This window comes from Rhinoderma darwinii, unplaced genomic scaffold (assembly GCF_050947455.1).
Source record: "Rhinoderma darwinii isolate aRhiDar2 unplaced genomic scaffold, aRhiDar2.hap1 Scaffold_2999, whole genome shotgun sequence".
NCBI lineage: Eukaryota > Metazoa > Chordata > Amphibia > Anura > Rhinodermatidae > Rhinoderma > Rhinoderma darwinii.
In genome coordinates this window covers 23,721-31,027 of record NW_027463271.1, presented here as the reverse complement: position 1 = coordinate 31,027, position 7,307 = coordinate 23,721, and the positions used below count along the sequence as shown (strand labels likewise).

At 37.9% G+C, this 7,307-nt stretch overlaps 1 non-coding gene and 1 pseudogene across 1 annotated transcript; both read left to right on the top strand.

Moving 5' to 3' along the window:
- Positions 1-96: 96 nt before the first annotated feature.
- Positions 97-288, top strand: LOC142704065 (U2 spliceosomal RNA). The gene has a single exon (XR_012867749.1). It is a non-coding gene; the product is annotated as a U2 spliceosomal RNA (small nuclear RNA).
- Positions 289-6,591: 6,303 nt separating this feature from the next.
- On the top strand, positions 6,592-6,798 carry LOC142704066 (U2 spliceosomal RNA; annotated as a pseudogene).
- The last annotated feature ends 509 nt before the right edge of the window (positions 6,799-7,307 follow it).

Sequence of the window (7,307 nt, the reverse complement as noted above, 5' to 3'; positions counted from 1 at the left end):
TTATTACTTTTGTATTCATTTAAATGTATGAATATTCATGTATTATGCTGTTGATTTTATCTTGTGGTTTCAATTTTAAAAAAAAGTCTGTAAAATATATTATTTTTGCCAATAAAAAACTTTGTTGAAACCTTATCTGTTCTTATCAGTTTAATATCTGATACGTCCCCTATCTGGGGACCATATATTAAATGGATTTTTAGAACAGGGAGATGGAAATAGAGCTTGCTCTGTCCACTCCACGCATTGACCTGGTATTGCAGTATTTCCAGGACCGGTGCACCCTTCCCTTATGTGTTGACTAAAATCAGATTCCAAAAGTGTTTTTTCTCTTTGCCATTGTTTCTGTCTTTCTGAAGGGATCTCCCCTTTTAATCCCATTATTTCAACACCTGTTGGACAATGCATTTGTACAGTCATGTGTGATAATGAGCTCATTTATTAAATGCAATTAATGAATACATTGCCACCTCTTGTTGTGTGTGTGTGTGTGTGTGTCTTCTGTGTTTCTGTGTTTCCGGCATTTCACATTGGAACAGCTCATTCACCTTCCTTGTCTTCTCTCCGCCCTCCCTCCCTCCCTCCTAGGTAAGTTAAAGAGCTGCACCTGAGCCAGCCACTGATTGATGCAGCACCACAGTCAAATAGTGGAGTGGAGTGGAGTAGGGGAACAGCAAACAGCCATTAAAGCAGCCAGCCGCCTACCCGCCACAATGGACCTACCTGTGTACACTAGGTGGATGTGATGGAATGTACTGTCGTCCCTACATTTCAAGAAGAAGTAAGAATTGCAGTTGCAACAAACCCTTGCTTGCCTACAAAGAGAGCAGCAATTTGGATTTGTTACTATGTTACCTGGAAGAATAACAAACTGTGCAAGGATGGAGGTTGTAGGAGCAAAGAGAAGTTGTCTGTAAAGTTGGTGGATGCCTATTTTCCATTTTGCAGTCCCTTGTCTCCCTCTTGTGGCCTCCTGGAGGCAAATAAATGTGCAAAAAAAAGACAGCCTGGCGGCCGGCTGTTGCAGTGTTGCCCTCTCAGGCAACACTGAGTGACTGACTGAGCCTCACAGTCTTATATAAAGTTCAGACGGAACTTTGCACGTGTCATAGTGGAGCCCTCAGGATTCCAGAGCCAGCTTTCTGACATCATAATGGGGCCTGCCTCAGAGATAAAAGCCTGGGCCCAGGCAGTGTTGTTCAGTGCTGCTCAGCAGGCAGCACAGGACTGGATTAAAGCTGATACAAGGTGTGAAGGAACAAGGGGTGGCTGTGGGCATGCACTTGCTGCCGCTGCCAGTGTTTATCTGCATGGCAGGAGGGCATTTGGGCGTTGCCAGGAAGGCGTTTTTATGTAGATTCCTCCTCTTTCAGCACTGCATTGTGGTGCAAGCAAAAGAAGCAAATCCTGTCTGGCTTCCTCTCCGGCCTTTATTCACCTCCCGCTTAGTAGCTGTAAATGTGTGTGAGCCTGCAGGGCCCCATGGAATTGCCTAGGAGTAGGCTGAATCGCTGCAAGGGGTGAACAGCAGTATGGGACAGGCTCGGGCAAGGCAAGGGCCGCTCGGGTTATCGCTTCTCGGCCTTTTGGCTCAGATCTGTAGTGGGTTTGAAACCATTAGGCAAGGTTCCTACAGTGGAAACCTACCTGCTCGGCCTTTTCGGTTTTCGGACCGAACTGCTGCTATTGAGGGGTGGCTGAAAGCTGTAGTGCCTTTTCCTTAGGAGGATCCGGATTCTTTTCGTGGAGGGAGAAATTCTTTGGACGTGGGATTCTGGATTATCGATTTGGATCAGGAGGCGATCGAGCTTGGATTTCTGGGCTGTGAGTATATTTTTCATTTGGAACGATGGAAGGAAGATCGGATAATTTCCAGGACTTCTTTGCGGATGATACTCCTTTGAAGGACACGATTCGTTTTGTCATCTCGCCGCAATACCGCCAGGTAAAAGAACTGGGGTTTCTTTATTCCAATGTGTTTGGTCCTATCCTGAAGATCAAGGATGGGGATTATTTTTGTGTTCAATCGTTTAACTCCCGTGGAATTCACGATGTTACTTTGAACTCTTGTGGGATTTGTGAAGCAGCGTATGCTCTCTATGAGCGAAATAGAGGACATGCTATGTTGGAGGGAGTAAAGGTCCTTCCTTTGTTTCAATATCAATATAAACTGCTGACAGTGCAAATGTACAACCCATTTATTTCTGATATGGAAGTCACATCTTTTTTGTACAACTTTTGTGAGAAGGTGACCCTTAAGAAACATGGGATTACTAATTTCGGTGCATGGAATGGGAAAAGGATCTACAGTGTGGTCTTTAAAAAAGATCCGACTGCTGAGGGGGGTGTTCTGAGACCACCCCCTATTATTTTCATCAACAGGAGTAGGGGTTATCTTTTTTTTACGGGGATGCCCCAATACTGTCGTAGATGTCGCAAATATGGACATGCTGACATGGCCTGTAAGCGTTGCATGAAATGCCATGATTCCGTTCATCAGGAAACAGATTGTCCTAAAAAAAGAGTGGAGGAAATTTTGTCAGATGAGGACTTCGTGCCTCCAGAAGAGGCGCAGGCTCCTATAGGTTCTGTGGTACAGAATAAGGGCAAGGAAAAAAAAGAGGAAAAAAAGAAGGATAAAAAGAGCTCCCAGGGGAAAACAAAATCCTCAGGTGTGGAGGCTTCAGTGGTAGAAAAAGAGAAAAAAATATCAAAAGAGAAAAAGGAGAAGAAAAAAGAGGAATTAACTGTGGTGTTGGAGACTCCCCTTTCACCCCCTGGGCAAGCAGGTTCGTCTGGTGCTCAGGAGGAGATGGAGGTGGCAACAAAAAGTTTAAAAAGATATACTAGAGAAGAAGAGAAAGTGAGTGATGAAGAGACTGACCAAAGTGGGAAGAAAAGCAAGGTTTATGATCTTCTTGGAGATATTTCTCCCTCTGACTCATCTGGAGCTGAAGATCTGAAGATTGATACTTCTCCACCATTTATCGATGAGGGCGGGGGAGAAAGCCCTGGCATCTTGGTTAAAAGATGATCAGGGCTGCCTCCCTGAATGTTCAGGGGTTTAATAACCAATATAAACGTACAGCCATTTATGATTTTTTTAATAATGAAAATTATGACTTTGTTTTCTTACAGGAATGTAATTTAGAAAAGAGATTATGTTATAAGTATCTACAAGGTATATGGAAAGGTAAATCTTGTTTTTCAGGTGGAAACGAATTCAAAAGTGACGGGATAGGTTTTTTATGTTCTAAAGATTGGGAAATTGTTAGGCATGAAGAAATATACCCAGGGCGCATACTTATGGTGGAGGTTTTAAAAGATAGCAAAAAAATCAAGTGTTTTTGCATATATGCAAATACAGAAAAAAAATTGAGAATTCACCTTTTTGAGTTACTACAGTTGTTTATTGTTGGTTCAGATCCCATCATCATTGGTGGTGATTTTAACTGCCAAATCTGTAAAAAAAAAGAAGGATCAGTATCTGTTTTGAAAAATATTCTTTCTGCCTGTAACCTTAAAGATACCTGGGAACTAGGTGGAAAAAGGAAAGAGTATGAGCTTACTTGGAGTAATCGTGGATGCTCATCTAGACTAGATTATATTTTTGTATCTAGTGATTTGATGTGTTCTTCTTTTAAATCCTTTGACAGTTGTTTTTCAGATCACAAGTTAATTGAATGTACACTAAATTATGAGGTTTCAGAAGGTAAGGTGCCATCACACTGGAAACTTAATGTGTCCCTCTTGGAAGGAAGTAAGGTTAAAGAAGAATTCTGTAAGTTTTATGATAAACTAAAACAAAAAGAGGGCGAGTTTAATAATGTATTGGAGTGGTGGGATTTCATGAAGAGGGGTTTTAAAACCTTCTTTGTTAAATATGGGAAGAAGATAGCCTATGCAAAAAAGAAACTATACATTGATCTTAGTTCTAGGCTCCAGTGTTTTTACCTATTTAGAAACAATGGTATAGAAATGGATGATCAAATTGAGGATGTAAAAAGTCAGATAAAAAATTTATTAAAAGAAAAAGGGAAAGAGATTATTTTCAACTCTCGTGTAAGAATCCTTGAAAAGGATGAGAAATGCTCTCATTTCTTTTTTAAAAAAATTAACGGGAAAAAAGATTTTATTGAGTGTCTAGAAGGGGAAACAAACCGTGAAGAAAAATTATTAAAAGCAAAAAATTTTTATGAGGAATTATTTTCCGAAAAGGTGCTTGATGCCTCTTTAAAGGAACATTTTATGGGGTTGTTAGATAAAAAGCTTAGCACTGATGAGATGATGTTTCTAGAGGAGGAATTTACTAAAAATGAAATATTAGATACGATTAATAGTTTTCAGAATTTAAAAACCCCTGGTATGGATGGTCTACCAATAGAATTCTATAAAAATTTTTGGGATGTAATAGGTGAGGATGTGTTCAAAGTTTTTTCTCAAATTGAATCTTCATTAATAATCCCGGAGTCCTGGTTGGAGGGTCTTATTGTTTTAATTTTTAAAAAAGGTGATAAAAAATTAATCAAGAATTGGAGGCCAATTACGCTACTGAACACCGATTATAAAATTTATGCAAAATTGTTAGGGAATCGTTTAAAAAAAGTGATAGCATCAATAATTGGGGTTGACCAGACATGCGCTGTGCCAAAAAGAAAAATTGTCGATTCTTTGGTTTTGCTACGGGATATTATTTGGGACAGCAAGGACCGCAATCAGGATTTAGCTTTGATCTCCTTTGATTTTGAAAAAGCTTATGATCGAGTTTCACACGATTTCTTATTCACAGTTTTAAGCAAATTAGGATGTTCAGAGGGTTTTATTAATCGTATTAAAATCTTATACAATGGAGGTTTTAGTAAAATTTCAGTTAATGGTTCCTTATCTGATAAAGTTCATATTCGATGTGGGGTGAAACAGGGCTGCCCTCTGTCACCTATCTTATTTATATGTGCAATTGAACCCCTCTTAGAGGCCTTTAGGAAAGATAAAGTAATTAACGGTTTTTTTATCCCGGGCTGTAAAAATGAACAAGTTAAAGTTATTGCATATATGGATGACGTGACAGTTTTGGTGCGTGATCTTAGAAGTTTTAATAGGGTTTTAAAAACAGTGGATTGGTTCTGTGGAGCATCAGGTTTCAAAGTGAATTTAGATAAAACCGGTGTTTTAACAATTGGGAAATTTACCCTTGAACCTGATTGTAAGTTGCTTAAAATGCATGACATGAAGATTTTAGGTATCTATTTTTCAGAATCTTGTGGGAATATAAAAAATTGGGAATCCTTGCTGGAAAGGGTAAGGAAAAAGATTTCCTTTTGGAATTTGCGAACTTTGACTCTTGAAGGTAAAATTTTGATCATAAAACAGGTTTTACTCCCCATGATTTTGTACATATCTGCTGTTTTTATCCCCCCAAATAATATCATGAAAAAACTTATTAAAATCTGTTTTTATTTCCTATGGAAATCAAATATGGAAAGAGTCAAAAGGGAGGAGTTGTATAAACCTAAGAATAAAGGAGGGAAAGGCTTCCCCGATATTAGGTCTTTTTTGTATATTAAATATTTGGCCTATTGTACAAGCACTTTATTGGGGCCCAGTTCAAAGATAAAAACTTTTCTTATTTATAATCTTGGGTTTTATATAAGGAAATACAAGTGGTTAGAAATTGACTTAAACAGACCATATAAGTTTTTACCACCAGAACATTATATTATTTTAGAGAAAATTTTAAGGGAGTTTGAGTTGTTAAAATCTGACTTAAGCATTATTACTAATCATAAAAAAGTGTTAAAGATCTTAGATGAGAGGAAAATTATGAGTTCTGTAACAGGTTTCTCTGTAAGAATTGTACAAGGTATTTGGATCAATGTTAACCTGTTTTACTTGTCTAACGAACATAAGGACCTGTTGTGGTGTATGTTGAAGGATTGCTTACCTACAAGAGAATTTCAGCATAGAAGAGGTTTGGTAAGACATGAAAGATGCCCAAGAGTAAGATGTAGCGGAAGTGAAACGCCAACGCATATTTTTTGGAATTGCTCATTTGCACAAAAGATTTGGAGGAAAGTTAGCATCTTAGTTAAATATTTGAGCAAAATTGATCATTTTGATTTTAATATGATCTTTTATGGATTGGGCATTGGTAAAGAGGATTTTAAAGTCGTATGGTTAATATTTACATGTGTTAAGATGGCTTTATGGAAAGCAAGAAATATTGTATTATTTAAAAGAGATCAGCTATCTGTTGAAAACTGTCTTAAACTATGTTTAAGCTATCTGTATGTATATTTTTGGAGAGATAAATTATTACTAGGTACTGTGAGAGCAAATGAGATTTGGAAACCAGAAATGTGGAATGTACTTACCTTGTGATGTGTAATCTTGTATTGTTTTCTTCTTTGTTATTCCTGTAAAAAAAAAAAAAAGTTAAAATATAATTTAAAAAAAAAAAAACAGAAAACAAAACATATTAAAAAAAGAGAAAAAAAGTAATAATAACAATTAAAAAATGGATAAGATCATGAAAATTATATATTCATACTACAATGATGGTTTTGATGAAATCTAAGACTTTTCAACCTATGTTTTGCGTTTTAAGATTTCAAATCTGAGTAGAAAAAAAAAAAAAAAAAAAAAAAATCTGTTCTTATCAGTTTAATATCTGATACGTCCCCTATCTGGGGACCATATATTAAATGGATTTTTAGAACAGGGAGATGGAAATAGAGCTTGCTCTGTCCACTCCACGCATTGACCTGGTATTGCAGTATTTCCAGGACCGGTGCACCCTTCCCTTATGTGTTGACTAAAATCAGATTCCAAAAGTGTTTTTTCTCTTTGCCATTGTTTCTGTCTTTCTGAAGGGATCTCCCCTTTTAATCCCATTATTTCAACACCTGTTGGACAATGCATTTGTACAGTCATGTGTGATAATGAGCTCATTTATTAAATGCAATTAATGAATACATTGCCACCTCTTGTTGTGTGTGTGTGTGTGTGTGTCTTCTGTGTTTCTGTGTTTCCGGCATTTCACATTGGAACAGCTCATTCACCTTCCTTGTCTTCTCTCCGCCCTCCCTCCCTCCCTCCTAGGTAAGTTAAAGAGCTGCACCTGAGCCAGCCACTGATTGATGCAGCACCACAGTCAAATAGTGGAGTGGAGTGGAGTAGGGGAACAGCAAACAGCCATTAAAGCAGCCAGCCGCCTACCCGCCACAATGGACCTACCTGTGTACACTAGGTGGATGTGATGGAATGTACTGTCGTCCCTACATTTCAAGAAGAAGTAAGAATTGCAGTTG